Here is a 23379-nt window from a genome sequence, read left to right on the forward strand (position 1 = left end):
CGAGGCTGGCGGAGCGGAGCTGGCGGGCGGGGGTGTGGAAGGTGAGTCTGCCGTTGAGGCAGGCCGGACCTGTGTTGTGAAGGGCTTTGTGTGCGTGGTTGAGTAGTTTGAAAGTAATCCTCTTCGATACGGGCAGCCAGTGTAGCTCTCTGAGGTAGGCAGAGATGTGGTTGCGGCGTAGGACGTCAAGGATGAGTCGGGCGGAGGCGTTTTGGATACATTGCATTTTCTGTTGTAGTTTGGCCATGGTTCCTGCATAGAGCGCGTTGCCGACGTCCAGTCGGCTGCTGACTAGGGCGTGGGTGACTGTTTTTCTGGTTTTGACGGGAATCCACTTGAAGATCTTGTGGAGCATGCGGAGGGTGTTGTAGCAGGAAGAGAAAACTGCGTTGACCTGCTGAGTCATGCTGAGTGCTGAGTCAAGGATGATGCCCAGGTTCCGTACTTGGGGGGTGGGGGCGGCTCCGAGGGAGGTGGGCCGCCAGGAGTCGTTCCAGGCGGAGAGGTTGCTGCCGTGGATGAGGACCTCTGTTTTGTTTGCGGTTAGCTTGAGGCGGCTTGAATCCATCCAGTCGGCGATAGTGTGAAGTCCCTTGTGGAGGTTGTTTCTTGCTGTTGTGGGGTCCTTCGTGAGGGAAATGATCAGCTGGGTGTCGTCTGCGTAGGATACTATGTTGATGTGGTGGGATTGTGCGATGTTGCAGAGGGGAGCCATGTAGACGTTAAAAAGTTTTGGGCTGAGGGAGGATCTTTGAGGGATGTCACAGATGGTTTTGGAGGATTCGGACAGGTAGGGCGGAAGGCGGACGGCTGAGTTAGTCTGCTCTCACGCTCAGTGAGCCTGCCAGATGTTGAACATCTTGACAGGGAGTCTATGACCCCATTCCAACCTGCTGGTTGCAGTACCCCATGGCGGTGTTTTGGTCGGTGAACCCCTGCACCACCTTGGAGATAGGGAAGGAATGCTTTCAATGCAAGTCGGATCACCTGGAGCTCCAAAAGGTTGATGTGGAGCCCGGACTCTGCCAGAGACCAGAGGACTCTTTTAAAGCGCCGAGTCCGCTTTGTCTCTGAAGAGATGGGTGCTATCAAAGGGCATGTTCATTCGAGATTGTGGGACAACCCCTGAAAAGCCAGATGTCCTCAACCAGGTGTGAAGCCGCAAGGCCACTATCAATGCAACCGATCTACCTAGTGAGTCGGTTGTATCCAGCCCACAATGAATCATGAACTTTGCTGCATCTCTTCTATCAGTAACAGCTTGGGAGAGAATCGCCCGGGTCTCCTACGGGACGCAAGGCAGAACCTGCACGAACGCATCGTAGAGAGTATGGGAGTATCTGCTCAAAAAGCATGTGGTGTTCATGGACCACATCGCCAAACTGGTGGAAGAAAAAAATTTCTTCCCAAAGTTATCCAGTCTTTTTGATTCCATATCCGAGGGAGCAGAAGGGAAGGTGCCAGAAGAAGAGAAAGCCTGGATAACAAGATTCTCAGGCATAGGATATTGGGTCAGGAATTTTGGCTTGGTCGGCACAGGCCGATGGCGGCGGGCAACTGTCCTATTCACAGGAGCCCCTGTGCTGGGGCTGGAACAAGTACCCAGTAGGACATCCGTAAAGGCTTCATTAAAGGGTAGGAGGGGTTCCACAGAAGGAAGCTCGAGATCCAAGACCTTAGCTGTCCTTCTCACCACCATGGAGTATTAAGCTCCCTCCTCTGTAGCCATGGTAGGGGGAGAAAGCATGCTAGCGTCAGGAGAGGTATCTGGTACACTAGTGTTGCCCAAATCCTGAACCCAGTCCATGTCAGGGTCAAGCTGGTATTCTAAAGGGTCCAGCGACCACTCTACACTATCCCCATATCCATGGCCATTGAAAGAAGGGTCAGGATCCGCCCTGGACCCAGTAGAGCCCATTGACAACAGAAATGGCGTCTAGCGATGCCATTCCGGCTCCAGGTCTTTGGGGCGAAGTATAGGATAGGCGTTGATTTCGGGCCTAACTGATGTCGGGAGCGTCGATGTCTGTCCCGTCGCCGGGGAATGTTGCACTGGCATGAAAAGCGTTGGTACAGATCCAAGATGGGATCCGGAGGTGCCCTCCGGAGCCGAAGCCACCAGCTCAGAACCCAAGGTGGCCCTCACTGACCCTTCTGGGCCTGAAGGCGCTGAGGACGGTTTGGTCTCCCCAAATAATGAGACGCATGGCCTCACAGAGCTCTTTCAGCTGGGCAGGGGTGGCTCCCGGATGAATCTGATCCAGATGCAGGCTTCAAAGACGGAGGCCTAGAGCGTCGAGGCTCTTTCACGTTGCACTGTCTTTACGACGGTGTGAAGTCGAAGAACATTTAGCCTTCTTTGACTTCTTCTTGTGATCCTAGCGCCCAGAGGAGTTGGACAAGGAGGAATGGTGATGACTCCGCAAGTGGTCTCGTGACCACCTTCTCGAACGAGACCGGAGCGACTGAGTCGAGCGCCGGGCCAAAATGAGCTTTAAGGACTGCTCCCTCAAACCTTGGGGTTCAAGGCCAGACACTCAGAGCACAACTTCGGGTCCTGGTTGCATTCCAGGCACCAAAGACAGATGAGATGCAGATCCGTCACCGATATCATTTGGTGACAGGAGTCAGGGTTTAAAACCGGTCTTCTGAGACATCCCTCGAAGCATCCAAAACTCATCAAAAAGAATAAGACAATAGTGGCACAGTTAAACAATGACAAGGTGTAGCTCTTCTCCAGATCTGCGCCTAGGCTGGCGCGGAAAGATAATAATTGACATAAGCATGCCGGGGTGGTACCTATATATGATTGCAAAGTCATCATGGTGACCACGATGCCAACGTCACATGCGGAGTCATCCGACGCCACCTGACGGGGCGCAGAGGTACTGCTCTAAGAAAAGTCTGCGGATCAGTTGGATGCCTGGGGGAAATTCTAAGAAAGGAATCTGCAACTATAAGTCTCTATCAGATCAGAAATATTATGAAGGATGGAACAAACCAGGCAAACTAACAGCCTGTCAAGTCCGAGCTAAAATCTCCAATAACAAGGTTACATCGATCAGTCTAGAAAGAAATATCTAGCAGAGTCAGACTACAATTAAGCAAGGTCTCCAGACGAGATGGGTTTACCCCCTTACTCTAGAAACCCTTCTGTGGAGACCTGGGTCCAATTCTGACCCACCTATAGGATTTCTTTGCAGACACAGGAGTGATATCTATGTTGTAAGCATCAATTGTACTGATTTCCAAACTGGGCATAGACCCAACACTATGCTCCACTTACAGGTCAATTACCCAGTTAAACATGAAATTAAGAGTGTTTGCAGGTATTGGCACCAAGATAGGACCACCTTATGCCTGGACTGACGGACCCAAATCAAGCAAGGTTTTAAAGTAGAAAGAGACCGGAGCAATAATAAAAAACAAATTCTGCATATTATGGGCAAGAACCAAGACGACAGCCCTAATGACACTGGATGCGAAAATGATTTGAAACAGTGCACTGGCCCCTTCTGGAGGAGACCCTCAAAGCTTTTAGTTTGGGCCCCACATTCAGATCATGGGTATTTAACGGATTAGATAGCAATATGCAAGGGTAAAAGCCAGATCCTCAATGGGGCTAAAAATACAAAGATGTACGAGACAGGGTTGCCCTTTCTCCCCACTCCTATAAATGCACTACATAGACTGAATTGTTAAAAGGGTGAGGAGAAACCAAGACATTAAAGGGATAAAGATTGGTCTAGACACACCGAAAATCCATATGAATGCATAACATGTCAGTGACGCTGATAGACCACCTGCTCAGTCCCAGCACTGACAGAACTTAAGAGAATTGAGACAAGTATAGGGATTTAACAAATGTACAGAGATCCCAGCTCTTAAACATCTCCACATCAATACACACATCTCTTGGTTAAATTCCTATTACAGTGTGTTATAAAACGTATTCCATATCAGAGTTGGGATAATGGCCTCTCTCAGCAAGACAGAACACATCCACTATAGTGACCAAATGATACAGAAAGATGCAGTCTTCCATATGGGAGGTCTCTCCTGGCTGGGTACACTATCTCCTTTGAAGGTGACTACATTATGTATTCTTTTTGTTAAAAGTAGAAATGCTTCTCCTGTAGCATCCTCATGGTATGCTCAACACAAATCTACGTTTGAATCTGGAAGATGCGGCGAATGATTAAACAGATCACCAGGCAGCGTATATCCATTACACAATGGAATGTAGAAGATTGGAATATGAGAAATACTGGTGTTTTACAGATCAGGTGATAGTGGGCACAGACATCTGGGAAATCCTGTGACTGCCCAAAATAAATAAATAAATATCTAAAAAGGTCCTGCTGTATTGCACACCAATAACCAGTTGCTTACACAGCATGGGATGGAGTAACAAAGAATGGTCTCACAATTTTCCATTTGCCAAGCATGCCAACTACTGGTAATCCAAGCATGCCAACTACTGGTAATCCACACTACACCCCAGTGCTGCCAGGGAAGATAGCAGATGGCTGGATGACAGAAAGTAGACGGTAAAGAATAGGCCACTTTTTTATTTATTTTATCACAAAAGTCTGAACCAATCAAGCAAAAAAAATAAAAATATGGGAGACTGGAGAAGGACTACTCTGATTCCACATAAGTCATTGTATCACAGTTTTCTTAAACTATATGTCAGTAAAATCTAACAACGATAACAGATAAAACACAACCAAAGGGAATATTTGCTTTTCAGTAGAAAGTATAAAACACCAAATGTTGTTGCACTTCTAGTGCTTTGATGCCCTCAGTTGTCAAACATCCTATTTATGTCTGCCAAATGTCTTCCTTGTAACACTGCAATTTAGGGCGTTGAGATGTCAGAAAATGTAGATTTCAGATAGTACGCATTTGTTGCTTACGTTTTCTAGTAATAAAGCTTTCCTGTTATCAGTTTTTATATGCCAATTTCAGTCTGTTCTTTTGAGTGCTTTCCAATGTTTTAAAAACGTTTAAAAAATAAGTGGCTACATATTTTACTGGCTCTGTAAAAATCACTAAATGGTGTTTTCAGTGCTTATAAAGAAATTTGCATTTAATTTCCTTCCTTCCCTCTTCATTTATATTGCATAGTCTACATGGGAGGTATGTCCTGGCTGGTGTAAGTGCAGCTCCTATCTCTAACCTGTTTGCTGAGATGGATGATTTCACTATTACCCACTTGGGCCATGTCCATTTCACTATCCGCAAAGCTCCTGGATCAGAGGACTTACTTCAGGGCCTACTTCACTTTCATTTTGGGAACGTGCCTCGTATCAAGCTGCTTCAGCTCACTGCTTATTGAATGTTGTTACGTAGGAACGAGCAGGTTTACAGCTGAACTCTTAGCAGTGCCTCAGTCCAGGGCAAGTTGCACCTTCATATCATCCAGAGTTTTGCTTTATCAAAAGCTCTGATATCAGAATTGTGGCAAAAAGATATCTTTGCATAAGATGACTCCAGAATCATCATTGTCTCGTAAACATTGCACCCAGCACTTATGTTTCGAGGTTTACCTCATTATGGTCTGAAAAACAAGCTTATATCAGCCACACTCTCTCACACAGAAGTATCAGGTGCCATATCATGTACATCGTCAGACAGCATGTGCAGGCCTAGAAAGAGTTTGTGTGCTCGCTTTCCTGAATCTGGGCTATTTAACACATACATTAACTCTAAAACCCTACATCTTATTCTATGAGCTGTAAACAGTACATCTCAGAAACATGAGGCAATCACTGTCCTGGGTTTCCTACTATTAGAGGTGCAACTTAGGAAGAACAGGTACATATGGCCAGTGTTAAGCCTGCACACTAAGGTAGGACACGTTACTAATACAACCTTGAAACGTATGAGGAAGTGACGCTTGACATGTAGCGACATTATTTATACAAGCCCCTGTGACCACATTTAAAGGAAATATATTGAACTGTCCTTTTTCTTTCCTTCAAAAAGGAAAATGCACTAAAACTGTGCACACTGCACTGATCACAAACTTAAAGTGCCCAGCAAAATTCTCACATATGCCCGACAAGAACACAGTCTCACATTGTTTTCAAATTAAACAGGTCACATGATAGGAAAAAAACCAAATGCTAGATGTCTTTGTGATAGCTTTCAAACAAATACAGAATCCTATAGACATGGCTGAACAATAAAAAAGAAACAGGTTTAACAGTGAACTGCAAAAGCAAATTGTAGGAAGTTGGCTCTGTATGTGCTATTTCAAAGTAAGGAATAGCATGCACAGAGTCCAAGGGTTCCCCTTAGAGGTAAAATAGTGGTAAAAATAGATAATACTAATGCTCTATTTTGTGGTAGTGTGGTCGAGCAGTAGGCTTATCCAAGGAGTAGTGTTAAGCATTTGTTGTACATACACATAGACAATAAATGAGGTACACACACTCAGAGACAAATCCAGCCAATAGGTTTTTGTATAGAAAAATATATTTTCTTAGTTTATTTTAGGAACCACAGGTTCAAATTCTACATGTAATATCTCATTCGAAAGGTATTGCAGGTAAGTACTTTAGGAACTTCAAATCATCAAAATTGCATGTATACTTTTCAAGTTATTCACAAATAGCTGTTTTAAAAGTGGACACTTAGTGCAATTTCCACAGTTCCTAGGGGAGGTAAGTATTTGTTAGGTTAACCAGGTAAGTAAGACACTTACAGGGCTTAGTTCTTGGTCCAAGGTAGCCCACCGTTGGGGGTTCAGAGCAACCCCAAAGTCACCACACCAGCAGCTCAGGGCCGGTCAGGTGCAGAGTTCAAAGTGGTGCCCAAAACACATAGGCTAGAATGGAGAGAAGGGGGTGCCCCGGTTCCGGTCTGCTTGCAGGTAAGTACCCGCGTCTTCGGAGGGCAGACCAGGGGGGTTTTGTAGGGCACCGGGGGGGACACAAGCCCACACAGAAATTTCACCCTCAGCAGCGCGGGGGCGGCCGGGTGCAGTGTAGAAACAAGCGTCGGGTTTGTAATGGAAGTCAATGGGAGATCTAGGGATCTCTTCAGCGCTGCAGGCAGGCAAGGGGGGGGTTCCTCGGGGAAACCTCCACTTGGTCAAGGGAGAGGGACTCCTGGGGGTCACTCCTCCAGTGAAAGTCCGGTCCTTCCGGTCCTGGGGGCTGCGGGTGCAGGGTCTCTCCCAGGTGTCGGGACTTAGGATTCAAAGAGTCGCGGTCAGGGGAAGCCTCGGGATTCCCTCTGCAGGCGGCGCTGTGGGGGCTCAGGGGGGACAGGTTTTGGTACTCACAGTATCAGAGTAGTCCTGGGGTCCCTCCTGAGGTGTTGGATCTCCACCAGCCGAGTCGGGGTCGCCGGGTGCAGTGTTGCAAGTCTCACGCTTCTTGCGGGGAGCTTGCAGGGTTCTTTAAAGCTGCTGGAAACAAAGTTGCAGCTTTTCTTGGAGCAGGTCCGCTGTCCTCGGGAGTTTCTTGTCTTTTCGAAGCAGGGGCAGTCCTCAGAGGATGTCGAGGTCGCTGGTCCCTTTGGAAGGCGTCGCTGGAGCAGGATCTTTGGAAGGCAGGAGACAGGCCGGTGAGTTTCTGGAGCCAAGGCAGTTGTCGTCTTCTGGTCTTCCTCTGCAGGGGTTTTCAGCTAGGCAGTCCTTCTTCTTGTAGTTGCAGGAATCTAATTTTCTAGGGTTCAGGGTAGCCCTTAAATACTAAATTTAAGGGCGTGTTTAGGTCTGGGGGGTTAGTAGCCAATGGCTACTAGCCCTGAGGGTGGGTACACCCTCTTTGTGCCTCCTCCCAAGGGGAGGGGGTCACAATCCTAACCCTATTGGGGGAATCCTCCATCTGCAAGATGGAGGATTTCTAAAAGTCAGAGTCACCTCAGCTCAGGACACCTTAGGGGCTGTCCTGACTGGCCAGTGACTCCTCCTTGTTGCTTTCTTTGTTCCCTCCAGCCTTGCCGCCAAAAGTGGGGGCCGTGGCCGGAGGGGGCGGGCAACTCCACTAAGCTGGAGTGCCCTGCTGGGCTGTGACAAAGGGGTGAGCCTTTGAGGCTCACCGCCAGGTGTTACAGCTCCTGCCTGGGGGAGGTGTTAGCATCTCCACCCAGTGCAGGCTTTGTTACTGGCCTCAGAGTGACAAAGGCACTCTCCCCATGGGGCCAGCAACATGTCTCCGGTGTGGCAGGCTGCTGGAACTAGTCAGCCTACACAGACAGTCGGTTAAGTTTCAGGGGGCACCTCTAAGGTGTCCTCTGTGGTGTATTTTACAATAAAATGTACACTGGCATCAGTGTGCATTTATTGTGCTGAGAAGTTTGATACCAAACTTCCCAGTTTTCAGTGTAGCCATTATGGTGCTGTGGAGTTCGTGTTTGACAGACTCCCAGACCATATACTCTTATGGCTACCCTGCACTTACAATGTCTAAGGTTTTGTTTAGACACTGTAGGGGTACCATGCTCATGCACTGGTACCCTCACCTATGGTATAGTGCACCCTGCCTTAGGGCTGTAAGGCCTGCTAGAGGGGTGGCTTACCTATACTGCATAGGCAGTGAGAGGCTGGCATGGCACCCTGAGGGGAGTGCCATGTCGACTTACTCGTTTTGTCCTCACTAGCACACACAAGCTGGCAAGCAGTGTGTCTGTGCTGAGTGAGAGGTCTCCAGGGTGGCATAAGACATGCTGCAGCCCTTAGAGACCTTCCTTGGCATCAGGGCCCTTGGTACTAGAAGTACCAGTTACAAGGGACTTATCTGGATGCCAGGGTCTGCCAATTGTGGATACAAAAGTACAGGTTAGGGAAAGAACACTGGTGCTGGGGCCTGGTTAGCAGGCCTCAGCACACTTTCAATTGTAAACATAGCATCAGCAAAGGCAAAAAGTCAGGGGGCAACCATGCCAAGGAGGCATTTCCTTACACAACCCCCCCCCCCCAAACGAAAGAGGATGAGACTAACCTTTCCCAGGAGAGTCTTCATTTTCTAAGTGGAAGAACCTGGAAAGGCCATCTGCATTGGCATGGGCAGTCCCAGGTCTGTGTTCCACTATAAAGTCCATTCCCTGTAGGGAGATGGACCACCTCAACAGTTTAGGATTTTCACCTTTCATTTGCATCAGCCATTTGAGAGGTCTGTGGTCAGTTTGAACTAGGAAGTGAGTCCCAAAGAGGTATGGTCTCAGCTTCTTCAGGGACCAAACCACAGCAAAGGCCTCCCTCTCAATGGCACTCCAACGCTGCTCCCTGGGGAGTAACCTCCTGCTAATGAAAGCAACAGGCTGGTCAAGGCCATCATCATTTGTTTGGGACAAAACTGCCCCTATCCCATGTTCAGAGGCATCAGTCTGCACAATGAACTGCTTAGAATAATCTGGAGCATTTAGAACTGGTGCTGAGCACATTGCTTGTTTCAGAGTGTCAAAGGCCTGTTGGCATTCCACAGTCCAGTTCACTTTCTTGGGCATTTTCTTGGAGGTGAGTTCAGTGAGGGCTGTCACAATGGATCCATATCCCTTCACAAACCTCCTGTAATACCCAGTCAAGCCAAGGAATGCCCTGACTTGAGTCTGGGTTTTTGGAGCTACCCAGTCCAGAATAGTCTGGATCTTGGGCTGGAGTGGCTGAACTTGGCCTCCACCTACAAGGTGGCCCAAGTAAACCACAGTTCCCTGCCCTATCTGGCATTTGGATGCCTTGATAGAGAGGCCTGCAGATTGCAGAGCCTTCAAAACCTTCTTCAGGTGGACCAGGTGATCCTGCCAGGTGGAGCTAAAGACAGCAATATCATCAAGATAAGCTGTGCTAAAGGACTCCAAGCCAGCAAGGACTTGATTCACCAACCTTTGGAAGGTGGCAGGGGCATTCTTTAAACCAAAGGGCATAACAGTAAACTGATAATGCCCATCAGGTGTGGAGAATGCTGTTTTCTCTTTTGCTCCAGGTGCCATTTTTATTTGCCAGTACCCTGCTGTCAAGTCAAAGGTACTTAAGAATTTGGCAGCACCTAATTTATCTATGAGCTCATCAGCTCTTGGGATTGGATGAGCATCTGTCTTGGTGACAGAATTGAGCCCTCTGTAGTCCACACAAAACCTCATCTCTTTCTTTCCATCTTTGGTGTGAGGTTTGGGGACTAAGACCACTGGGCTAGCCCAGGGGCTGTCAGAGCGCTCAATTACTCCCAATTCCAGCATCTTGTGGACTTCCACCTTGATGCTTTCCTTAACATGGTCAGATTGTCTAAAGATTTTGTTCTTGACAGGCATGCTGTCTCCTGTGTCCACATCATGGGTACACAGGTGGGTCTGACCAGGGGTTAAGGAGAAGAGTTCAGGAAACTGTTGTAGGACTCTCCTACAATCAGCTTGCTGTTGGCCAGAGAGGGTGTCTGAGTAGATCACTCCATCTACTGTGCCATCTTTTGGGTCTGATGACAGAAGATCAGGGAGAGGTTCACTCTCTGCCTCCTGATCCTCATCTGTTACCATCAACAGATTCACATCAGCCCTGTCATGGAAGAGCTTAAGGCGGTTCACATGGATCACCCTCTTGGGGCTCCTGCTTGTGCCCAGGTCCACCAGGTAGGTGACCTGACTCTTCCTTTCTAGCACTGGGTAAGGGCCACTCCATTTGTCCTGGAGTGCCCTGGGAGCCACAGGCTCCAGAACCCAGACTTTCTGCCCTGGTTGGAACTCAACCAGTGCAGCCTTTTGGTCATACCAAAACTTCTGGAGCTGTTGGCTGGCCTCAAGGTTTTTGGTTGCCTTTTCCATGTACTCTGCCATTCTAGAGCGAAGGCCAAGTACATAGTCCACTATGTCCTGTTTAGGCTCATGGAGAGGTCTCTCCCAGCCTTCTTTAACAAGGGCAAGTGGTCCCCTTACAGGATGACCAAACAGAAGTTCAAAGGGTGAGAATCCTACTCCCTTCTGTGGCACCTCTCTGTAAGCGAAAAGCAGACATGGCAAGAGGACATCCCATCTCCTTTTGAGTTTTTCTGGGAGCCCCATGATCATGCCTTTTAATGTCTTGTTGAATCTCTCAACCAAGCCATTAGTTTGTGGATGGTATGGTGTAGTGAATTTATAAGTCACTCCACACTCATTCCACATGTGTTTTAGGTATGCTGACATGAAGTTGGTACCTCTGTCAGACACCACCTCCTTAGGGAAACCCACTCTGGTAAAGATACCAATGAGGGCCTTGGCTACTGCAGGGGCAGTAGTCGACCTAAGGGGAATAGCTTCAGGATACCTGGTAGCATGATCCACTACTACCAGGATGTACATATTTCCTGAGGCTGTGGGAGGTTCTAGTGGACCAACTATGTCCACACCCACTCTTTCAAAGGGAACCCCCACCACTGGAAGTGGAATGAGGGGGGCCTTTGGATGCCCACCTGTCTTACCACTGGCTTGACAGGTGGGGCAGGAGAGGCAAAACTCCTTAACCATGTTGGACATATTGGGCCAGTAGAAGTGGTTGACTAACCTCTCCCACGTCTTGGTTTGTCCCAAATGTCCAGCAAGGGGAATGTCATGGGCCAATGTTAGGATGAACTTCCTGAACAGCTGAGGCACTACCACTCTCCTAGTGGCACCAGGTTTGGGGTCTCTGGCCTCAGTGTACAGGAGTCCATCTTCCCAATAGACCCTATGTGTTCCATTTTTCTTGCCTTTGGACTCTTCAGCAGCTTGCTGCCTAAGGCCTTCAAGAGAGGGACAGGTTTCTTGTCCCTTACACAGCTCCTCCCTTGAGGGTCCCCCTGGGCCTAAGAGCTCAACCTGATAAGGCTCAAGCTCCAAAGGCTCAGTTCCCTCAGAGGGCAGAAATTCTTCCTGAGAAGAGAGGTTCCCTTTCTTTTGCTGTGTTGCAGTTGGTTTCCCAACTGACTTTCCTGTTCTCTTGGTAGGCTGGGCCATTCTTCCAGACTCCAGCTCTACTTGTTCACCCTGTGCCTTGCACTGTGCTCTTGTTTTCACACACACCAGTTCAGGGATACCCAGCATTGCTGCATGGGTTTTTAGTTCTACCTCAGCCCATGCTGAGGACTCCAGGTCATTTCCAAGCAGACAGTCCACTGGGATATTTGAGGAGACCACCACCTGTTTCAGGCCATTGACCCCTCCCCATTCTAAAGTAACCATTGCCATGGGATGTACTTTTCTCTGATTGTCAGCGTTGGTGACTGTGTAAGTTTTTCCAGTCAGGTATTGGCCAGGGGAAACCAGTTTCTCTGTCACCATGGTGACACTGGCACCTGTATCCCTCAGGCCCTCTATTCTAGTCCCATTAATTAAGAGTTGCTGTTTGTATTTTTGCATGTTAGGCGGCCAGACAGCTAGTGTGGCTAAATCCACCCCACCCTCAGAAACTAGAGTAGCTTCAGTGTGGACCCTGATTTGCTCTGGGCACACTGTTGATCCCACTTGGAGACTAGCCATACCAGTGTTACCTGGATGGGAGTTTGGAGTGGAACCTTTCTTGGGACAGGCCTTGTCTCCAGTTTGGTGTCCATGCTGTTTACAGCTATGACACCAGGCCTTTTTGGGATCAAAGTTTTTACCCTAGAAGACTCTTTACTATTTTTAGTTTTGGTTGTCTCATCACCCTTCCCCTGGGGAGTCTTTGTGACCCCTTTCTTTTGGTCACCCCCTGTTGAAGTCTTGGACACCCTTGTCTTGACCCAATGGTCCGCCTTCTTTCCCAATTCTTGGGGAGAAATTGGTCCTAGGTCTACCAGATGCTGATGCAGTTTATCATTGAAACAATTACTTAACAGGTGTTCTTTTACAAATAAATTGTACAGCCCATCATAATTACTTACACCACTGCCTTGAATCCAACCATCTAGTGTTTTCACTGAGTAGTCAACAAAGTCAACCCAGGTCTGGCTCGAGGATTTTTGAGCCCCCCTGAACCTAATCCTGTACTCCTCAGTGGAGAATCCAAAGCCCTCAATCAGGGTACCCTTCATGAGGTCATAAGATTCTGCATCTTTTCCAGAGAGTGTGAGGAGTCTATCCCTACACTTTCCAGTGAACATTTCCCAAAGGAGAGCACCCCAGTGAGATCTGTTCACTTTTCTGGTTACACAAGCCCTCTCAAAAGCTGTGAACCATTTGGTGATGTCATCACCATCTTCATATTTTGTCACAATCCCTTTGGGGATTTTTAACATGTCAGGAGAATCTCTGACCCTATTTATATTGCTGCCACCATTGATGGGTCCTAGGCCCATCTCTTGTCTTTCCCTTTCTATGGCTAGGAGCTGTCTCTCTAAAGCCAATCATCTGGCCATCCTGGCTAACAGGAGGTCATCTTCACTGAGAGCATCCTCAGTGATTTCAGAAATGTGGGACCCTCCTGTGAGGGACTCACTATTTCTGACTAACACAGTTGGAGACAGGACTTGAGGGGTCCTGTTCTCCCTATTTAGGACTGGAGGAGGGACATTGGCCTCCAAGTCACTAATTTCTTCCTCTGTGAGGTCATCATCAGAGGGGTTGGCTTTTTCAAACTCTGCCAACAGCTCCTGGAGCTGAATTTTGGTAGGTCTGGAGCCAATGGTTATTTTTTTGATATTACAGAGAGACCTTAGCTCCCTCATCTTAAGATGGAGGTAAGGTGTGGTGTCGAGTTCCACCACCTGCATCTCTGTATCAGACATTATTCTGCTAAGAGTTGGAATACTTTTTTAAGAATCTAAAACTGTTTCTAGAATCTAATTCAAACTTTTAACAAACTTTTAAACTCTAAAAAGACAATGCTAAACAGGGACTTAACACACAAGGCCCTAGCAGGACTTTTAAGAATTTAGAAAACTTTCAAATTGCAAAAAATGAATTTCTAATGACAATTTTGGAATTTGTCGTGTGATCAGGTATTGGCTGAGTAGTCCAGCAAATGCAAAGTCTTGTATCCCACCGCTGCCACCAATGTAGGAAGTTGGCTCTGTATGTGCTATTTCAAAGTAAGGAATAGCATGCACAGAGTCCAAGGGTTCCCCTTAGAGGTAAAATAGTGGTAAAAATAGATAATACTAATGCTCTATTTTGTGGTAGTGTGGTCGAGCAGTAGGCTTATCCAAGGAGTAGTGTTAAGCATTTGTTTTACATACACATAGACAATAAATGAGGTACACACACTCAGAGACAAATCCAGCCAATAGGTTTTTGTATAGAAAAATATATTTTCTTAGTTTATTTTAGGAACCACAGGTTCAAATTCTACATGTAATATCTCATTCGAAAGGTATTGCAGGTAAGTACTTTAGGAACTTCAAATCATCAAAATTGCATGTATACTTTTCAAGTTATTCACAAATAGCTGTTTTAAAAGTGGACACAGTGCAATTTCCACAGTTCCTAGGGGAGGTAAGTATTTGTTAGGTTAACCAGGTAAGTAAGACACTTACAGGGCTTAGTTCTTGGTCCAAGGTAGCCCACCGTTGGGGGTTCAGAGCAACCCCAAAGTCACCACACCAGCAGCTCAGGGCCGGTCAGGTGCAGAGTTCAAAGTGGTGCCCAAAACACATAGGCTAGAATGGAGAGAAGGGGGTGCCCCGGTTCCGGTCTGCTTGCAGGTAAGTACCCGCGTCTTCGGAGGGCAGACCAGGGGGGTTTTGTAGGGCACCGGGGGGGACACAAGCCCACACAGAAATTTCACCCTCAGCAGCGCGGGGGCGGCCGGGTGCAGTGTAGAAACAAGCGTCGGGTTTGTAATGGAAGTCAATGGGAGATCTAGGGATCTCTTCAGCGCTGCAGGCAGGCAAGGGGGGAGTTCCTCGGGGAAACCTCCACTTGGTCAAGGGAGAGGGACTCCTGGGGGTCACTCCTCCAGTGAAAGTCCGGTCCTTCCGGTCCTGGGGGCTGCGGGTGCAGGGTCTCTCCCAGGTGTCGGGACTTAGGATTCAAAGAGTCGCGGTCAGGGGAAGCCTCGGGATTCCCTCTGCAGGCGGCGCTGTGGGGGCTCAGGGGGGACAGGTTTTGGTACTCACAGTATCAGAGTAGTCCTGGGGTCCCTCCTGAGGTGTTGGATCTCCACCAGCCGAGTCGGGGTCGCCGGGTGCAGTGTTGCAAGTCTCACGCTTCTTGCGGGGAGCTTGCAGGGTTCTTTAAAGCTGCTGGAAGCAAAGTTGCAGCTTTTCTTGGAGCAGGTCCGCTGTCCTCTGGAGTTTCTTGTCTTTTCGAAGCAGGGGCAGTCCTCAGAGGATGTCGAGGTCGCTGGTCCCTTTGGAAGGCGTCGCTGGAGCAGGATCTTTGGAAGGCAGGAGACAGGCCGGTGAGTTTCTGGAGCCAAGGCAGTTGTCGTCTTCTGGTCTTCCTCTGCAGGGGTTTTCAGCTAGGCAGTCCTTCTTCTTGTAGTTGCAGGAATCTAATTTTCTAGGGTTCAGGGTAGCCCTTAAATACTAAATTTAAGGGCGTGTTTAGGTCTGGGGGGTTAGTAGCCAATGGCTACTAGCCCTGAGGGTGGGTACACCCTCTTTGTGCCTCCTCCCAAGGGGAGGGGGTCACAATCCTAACCCTATTGGGGGAATCCTCCATCTGCAAGATGGAGGATTTCTAAAAGTCAGAGTCACCTCAGCTCAGGACACCTTAGGGGCTGTCCTGACTGGCCAGTGACTCCTCCTTGTTGCTTTCTTTGTTCCCTCCAGCCTTGCCGCCAAAAGTGGGGGCCGTGGCCGGAGGGGGCGGGCAACTCCACTAAGCTGGAGTGCCCTGCTGGGCTGTGACAAAGGGGTGAGCCTTTGAGGCTCACCGCCAGGTGTTACAGCTCCTGCCTGGGGGAGGTGTTAGCATCTCCACCCAGTGCAGGCTTTGTTACTGGCCTCAGAGTGACAAAGGCACTCTCCCCATGGGGCCAGCAACATGTCTCCGGTGTGGCAGGCTGCTGGAACTAGTCAGCCTACACAGACAGTCGGTTAAGTTTCAGGGGGCACCTCTAAGGTGCCCTCTGTGGTGTATTTTACAATAAAATGTACACTGGCATCAGTGTGCATTTATTGTGCTGAGAAGTTTGATACCAAACTTCCCAGTTTTCAGTGTAGCCATTATGGTGCTGTGGAGTTCGTGTTTGACAGACTCCCAGACCATATACTCTTATGGCTACCCTGCACTTACAATGTCTAAGGTTTTGTTTAGACACTGTAGGGGTACCATGCTCATGCACTGGTACCCTCACCTATGGTATAGTGCACCCTGCCTTAGGGCTGTAAGGCCTGCTAGAGGGGTGGCTTACCTATACTGCATAGGCAGTGAGAGGCTGGCATGGCACCCTGAGGGGAGTGCCATGTCGACTTACTCGTTTTGTCCTCACTAGCACACACAAGCTGGCAAGCAGTGTGTCTGTGCTGAGTGAGAGGTCTCCAGGGTGGCATAAGACATGCTGCAGCCCTTAGAGACCTTCCTTGGCATCAGGGCCCTTGGTACTAGAAGTACCAGTTACAAGGGACTTATCTGGATGCCAGGGTCTGCCAATTGTGGATACAAAAGTGCAGGTTAGGGAAAGAACACTGGTGCTGGGGCCTGGTTAGCAGGCCTCAGCACACTTTCAATTGTAAACATAGCATCAGCAAAGGCAAAAAGTCAGGGGGCAACCATGCCAAGGAGGCATTTCCTTACACAAATGCCCCAAGGTGTTGTGCAGGTTATAATATTTCTTTACTACCTCAACTGATCTTCATATTGCAGCACAGATTGCTGTCACCAAAGTCTCTACAGCGAGCAGTATCAATCATACTTTCTAGGCTAGCTTCCACCCTATGAACAGGCACAATCGGAAAAGGCCTTGATCACACAGTAATAATAAATGAAAGGGCACAGTTCTTTTTTAGTATCTTGAAACAAAGCTGTGTGATACTGGTTTGCAATTACAGAGCACTGCACACCCCACAATATAAAGCTCAAGTCGAAAATCTTCATTCAGCTGACCTTTATAATTTGTCTAAATAACAGACTAGCAGGAAAGTGTGCTAAATTCCCACCAGTGACCTTTTTTCTACTACAATGGTGCAAAAAGATCTCCATTCATATCCATGCTTGACATGGGGAGGCACTCTGCTTTTGAAAAGAGGAGTTTGAGGATAGAGAAAAAATCTGCAGCGAGGAGTAATAATGAAAGTTACTCCAAAGAGCTAATTCAAGCAAAGCATTCAAAAAGGAAGTTATGAGCAAGAAAGTAGAGAAATAGCCATATAAATGAAGGGGAAAGGAAGGAAATTAAAAGCAAGTTTCTTTTAAAAAACTGAAAAACACCATTCAGTGATTTGTGGAGAGCAAACAAAATATATAACCACTTTATTTTTAAACTTTTAGAAAACATTGGAAGGCACTCAAAACAGGTTGAAATTGACAACAAATAAAACTGATAACAGGAAAGGTTACTTGATAGAAAACGTAGGCAACAAATGCACGCTATCCAAACACGACCATTGCCTGAAATTTCAACGCCCTAAAGTGAAGTGTTACAAGGAAGACATTTTGACAGACATAAATAGGATGTTTAGAAGAAGGTCCCAGACCCCCAACACACATGCCAGTATGCCTCTCCAACAAGCAAATTAATCCACTTGGGAAACAGCCTTTACAGCGCAGGCATTACAACACAATGCCTTTACTGCTCATCCATTACCCGACTATGCCTTTACCATGCATGCTGCACATAAACAAAATCATTAGGGATTAGGGTAAGGGTGATTTTAAGATTTAGGAGTAGGTAAGGGGATAGGATGTTATGGGTGATGTTAGGATGTTTATAGGGTTTAGGGGTGGGTAAGGAATCCGTTGATAAGGTGTTTTTAGGGTTAATAGGTGGCAAGTGTAGGAAGATGGTTCTGTATACACTATCTCAAAATTAGATATAGTGTGCACAGAGTCCAGGGGTTCCACAAGAGGCTTGACAGAGGCAATCATAGATAATACTAATGCTTTATTTGTGGTAGTGTGGTCAAGCAGTTAGGCTTATCAGAATGTAGTGTTAAGCATTTGTTGTACACACACAAGCAATAAGTGAAAACACACTCAATGACTTAACACCAGGCCAATAGGTTTTTACGTAGAAAAATATTTTGTTAATTTATTTTTAGAACCACAATATTCATTTAGCAGGCAAGTACATCAAATGAAAGATACGTTGCTTAGTAATAGTAAGGACTTTGAATCAAATCAATATTATACACAGTTTTCTTTAAAATGGCAAATAAGCTATTTTAACCCCTGCGCAGGCAAGGATGTATCAGTTACGTCCTTGGCTGTGGCGCTGAGGTGCCAAGGACTTAACAGTTTCGTCCTTGGACTGGCGCTTCCCCCATGAGCCTTGCATCGGCGCCCCCAGTGCAGGAATGGAAGGGGAATTGCTTCCCCTTACACCCCCGTCCACCCCCATGGTGCCTGATGGCGCTGACCTCATCAGAGGCCTGCCCCTCCCTGCTGGAAGCTCAGCTTCCAGTGCCGATCGGAGGAGAAATGTTTTTGCATTTCTCCTCCGATCACGTGGAGGGGCGAGAGAGTAATCAAAGGAAAGGAAAAGTCTTTCCTTTCCTTTGATGTCTTTCTCAGCATTTCTGCTGCCTGATCATGATGCAGAAACCACTAGGCACCAGGGATTTTTTTTGGAGCCAATTTCATACAAGGGGCACTCCCCTTGGGGAACAAATTTATATTAGGCCATTTCTGCTCCAATGGGCACTCCATAGGGGCACATTACTGTTGGCCATATTGGCCTATTTTTGGAAGGCCCACCTGCCCCCAGTGGGGGCAGAAAGCACACCAGAGACCAGGGAAGAATTTTTTCATCAACATAATAGGGTGGGGGTATAGCCATACCCCCACCCCAAATAAATGGGGCCAAAGTTGTTCTGCCCCACAGTGGGCAGATGGGGCAATTACCCCAGATCCACACCCCGGGGTGGGGTGGCAGAAAGTCTACTAGATGCCAGGGAATTAAAAATAAAAAATAGTGGGGAGGTGGCTACTAACCAGTATGGTTATGCCCCTACTCCTACGGAAGGGGGTAACAGTCTTTCAGCTCTCCCCCCCGCACACTAAAACATCTCGTCTCACGGCAAGCAAGAGAACATTTGATTACTTTGGGTTTCGGTTTTACATTTGGGCCATGAGATCTTGGCTAACTCTCAAAATCGTCCCACTTGGAATGGTGAGGGCTGCACTTTTTGGACTTTGGGACGCTGCCATGTAGAAAAATCCACAAGAAACATCTGAAAACAAAACATATGGGTGAGTCCAGGGTGGTGTGTTTCACATGCACTCCACACCATATTCTTACCCACAATGCCCTTCAAACCTCCAACTTTGCTGGAAATCACAAATTTTTTCCACATTTTTGTGATGGAACCTTTCGGAATCTGCAGGAATCGACAAAATTCCTACCACCCAGCATTGTCGCATCTATAACCGATAAAAATTCTGACCCGCTTGCCAGCCTAAAAATGTTTTTTTCCAAACTGCCCTTTTGGACCCGCTTTGGTTCCCCCTCAATTTCGACATGTTTTTGGCTCTTCCCTATCACAAGCACTTAGTCCACCTACACAAGTGAGGTATAATTTTTATCAGGAGACTGAGGGGAACGTTAGGTGGTAGGAAATTGGTCCCGGTGAGGTGATCCAAACAGAAATGTGGGAAAAATTTGATTTTTCAGCTAAATTTGAGGTTTGCTGAGTATTCTGGGTAAGAAAAGACTGTGGGATCCACGCAAGTCACATCTCCCTGGACTCCCTCGGGTGTCTAGTTTTCGTAGGTTTCCCTGTATGGCTGCTCAGGACCAAAAACAAAGGTGACCTCTCTTCTAATGCCATTTTCAGGGGAAAACCACAAGCCTTCTTCTCTAGCCCTTTTTTCCCCATTTAAAAAACAAAAAAACAACAACAAAAAACTACATTTTTGCTGTATTTTGTCTCATTTCTTGGTCTCCTTTAGGGGAACCCACAAAGTCTGGGTACCTCTAGAACCTCTATGATGTTGGAAAAAAAGGACGCAAACTTGGCATGGGTAGTTTGTGTGGACAAAAAGTTATGAGGGCCCAAGCGCGAACTGCCCCAAACAGCCAAAAAAAGGCTTGGCACCTGAGGGAGAAAAGGCCTGGCAGCAAAAGGCTTAAAAGTGGAGGCAGAGCAATTTTCATCAGTTCCTGGGGAACGTAAGTACAGTACAGTTTGTGAGCTAAGTACCACACCAACGGGTTCAGTCTCCGGGGCATAGGTAGCCCACCGTTGGGGGTTCAAGGCAACCCCAAGAACCCAGCACCAGCAACACAGGGCTGGTAAGGTGCAGAGGTCAAACAGGAGCCAAAATAACGTGGGTGCCTATGGAGACAGAGGGTACTACAGTTCTGGTCTGCTTGTAGGCAAGTACGCATTGTCGGAGGGCAGACCAGGGGGGTTTGGAGGAGTACTGGAGGGGCCCCAAGAAAGCACAAAAAACACAACCTCCGTGGCACGGGGGCGGCCGGGTGTAGTGTGCCAACAGGGCGTAGAGTTCTCAATAGAACTCTAAGGAGGGACCTGTGGGTCACTTAAATACTGCAGGCAGGGCACAGGGGGGCCTGTTGGGCAAGCCACCCACTAGGCAAGAGTGAGGGCTGCCTACTGGTCGCTGCTGCACCAGTGGTCGGTTTCTCACAGGCCTGGGGGTTGCAGGCGCAGTACTTCCCCAGGAGTCGGATATCTTCATCCCGGGCAGTCGCTGTCAGAGGGGGCCTCGGGATTCCCTCTGCAGTCATTGTCGTGGTGATTTTGAGAGGTCAGCCCAGGCTGGACATGTCGTCTGAGTCACCTGGGGGTCCTCTCTGGATGGTTGGTTTCTCTGGACACGGGCCGGGGCGTTAGTGGGGACTCACGCTTCTAGAGCGAGATGGGAGTCCCTTTAAAGATGGATGTCTTTTCTTCTGGTTGGGCAGAGCCGCTGCCCAGGGAGTTCTTGGTCCTCGGTGTTGCAGGCAGTCCCCTGGAGGCTTTTCAGGGGTCGCTGGTCCTGTAGATCGTGTTGCTTTTCTATTGCAGGGTCTTTGAAGCAGGAGACAGACCGGTAGGGCTGGGGCCAAGTCAGTTGTCTCCTTCTCTTCTCTGGGTGTTTTCAGCTCAGCAGTCATCCTTGTTTTTGTGAGGTTGTCAGGAATCTGATGATCTGGGTTCAGGGTTGCCCCTAAATACTAAATTTAGGTGTGTTTTAGGGTCAGGGGGCAGTAGCCAATGGCTACTGTCCCTGAGGGTGACTAGACCCTCCATGTGCCCACTCCTTCTGGTGAGGGGGGCACATCCCTATCTCTATTGGTCCTATTCTCCAAAGCAAGACGGAGGATTTCGGAAGGAGGGGGGTCTCTATAGCTCTGGTCAGCTTAGGGGTGGACCTGGCTGGAGGGGTGACTCCTCCTTGTTTTTCTCCTTATACCTCTGGACTTGCCGCCAAAAGTGGGGGCTCGTCCGGGGGGAGGGCATTGATACAGCTTGGAGTGCCCTGGGGGCATTGTAACACCAGTCCTGAGCCTTTGAGGCTCACTGGCAGGTGTTACAGTTTCTGCGGGGGGAGGTGTGAAGCACCTCCATCCAGTGCAGGCTTTGTTTCTGGCCCCAGAGAGCATCAAGGCTCTAACCCCAGGGCCTCAGAAACTCCCCTCTCAGTGGCAGGCTGGCACAGACCAGTCAGTCATGCACTGAAGTACTGGGTACAATACAGGGCACATCCCTAAGATGCCCTCTGTGTGCATTTTTTAAATAAATCCAACACTGGCATCAGTGTAGGTTTATTATTCTGAGAAGTTTGATACCAAACTTCCCAGTATTCAGTGTAGCCATTATGGAACTGTGGAGTTTGTTTTGACAGACTCCCAGACCATATACCTAATATGGCCACACTGTACTTACAATGTCTAAGAATAGACTTAGACACTGTAGGGGCATATTGCTCATGCAGCTATGCCCTCACCTGTGGTATAGTGAACCCTGCGTTATGGCTTTACGGCCTACTAGAGGGGTGACTTACCTATGCCACAGGAAGTGATTTGTGTGCATGGCATCCTGAGGGGGATGCCATGTCGACTTTGCCTTTTTCTCCCCACCAACACACACAATCTGCAATGGCAGTGTGCATGTGTTAGTTGAGGGGTCCCCAGGGTGGCACAACACATGCTGCAGCCCTTAGGGACCTTCCCTAGTCACAGGGCCCTTGGTACCACTGGTACCTTTTACAAGTGACTTATCTGTGTGCCAGGGGAGTGCCAATTGTGGAAACAATGGTACATTTTTAGTGAAAGAACACTGGTGCTGGGGCCTAGTTAGCAGGGTCCCAGCACACACTCAGTCAAGTCTGCATCATTATCAGGCAAAAAAAGGGGGGATAACTGCAACAAGGAGCCATTTTCCTACAGCAAGGGAATAGGATAGTAAGGGTGTATTCAGGCTTTAGAGATGGGTAAAGGAATTGGATGGTAAGGCTGTTTTTTATGATTTAGGAGTGGGTGTTAGAAAGGTAAGGCTGTCTTTAGGGTTTATGGAAAAGTAAGGGGATAGGGTGTAAGGTTACAAAAAAAAAGGGCTTGGGAGGCCACCTTCACCCCAATTAAAGTATTTGGTTATAATAAATAAAATAAAAAAAAGGCCACCCCCCCACCCCAAGTTAAAAAAGGTTTATATATATATACTGTATATATATATATATATATATATATATATATATATATATATATATATGGAAAATGTCACTTACCCAGTGTACATCTGTTCGTGGCATGAGACGCTGCAGATTCACATGCTGTGCACTGTTCCTGCCATCTAGTGTTGGGCTCGGAGTGTTACAAGTTGTTTTTCTTCGAAGAAGTCTTTTCGAGTCACGGGACCGAGTGACTCCTCCCTTTCAGCTCCATTGCGCATGGGCGTCGACTCCATCTTAGATTGTTTTTCCCCGCAAAGGGTGAGGTAGGTGTTGGTAAAGTGAGGATACTAGAGGTGCCCATGCAATGGAGTAGAAATGTATGTACATAGTGTGTAGTAAAAGAATATTTATTTACATATTTACATATTTCATGCAACTAAAAACGGCTACAGGCTCCCGGGGAGGTGGGAGGGCGCATGTGAATCTGCAGCGTCTCATGCCACGAACAGATGTACACCGGGTAAGTGACAGTTTCCGTTCAATGGCATGTGTAGCTGCAGATACACATGCTGTGCATAGACTACAAAGCAGTAATCTCCCCAAAAGCAGTGGTCAGCCTGTAGGAGTTGAAGTTGTCTGAAATAATGTTCTTAATACAGCCTGTCCTACTGTGGCTTGTTGTGTTGCTAACACATCTACAAAGTAATGCTTAGTAAATGTATGAGGCGTAGACCAGGTGGCTGCCTTACAAATTTCTGTCATTGGTATATTACCAAG

General features: G+C 47.8%; 1 protein-coding gene across 3 annotated transcripts in view; it reads right to left on the reverse strand.

The window, feature by feature from the left end:
• GIGYF2 (GRB10 interacting GYF protein 2) overlaps positions 1-23379 on the reverse strand; it is a 1376329-nt gene that overhangs the window by 645977 nt on the left and 706973 nt on the right. The window lies entirely within an intron of this gene.

The sequence above is a fragment of the Pleurodeles waltl genome, chromosome 11 (assembly GCF_031143425.1).
Source record: "Pleurodeles waltl isolate 20211129_DDA chromosome 11, aPleWal1.hap1.20221129, whole genome shotgun sequence".
NCBI lineage: Eukaryota > Metazoa > Chordata > Amphibia > Caudata > Salamandridae > Pleurodeles > Pleurodeles waltl.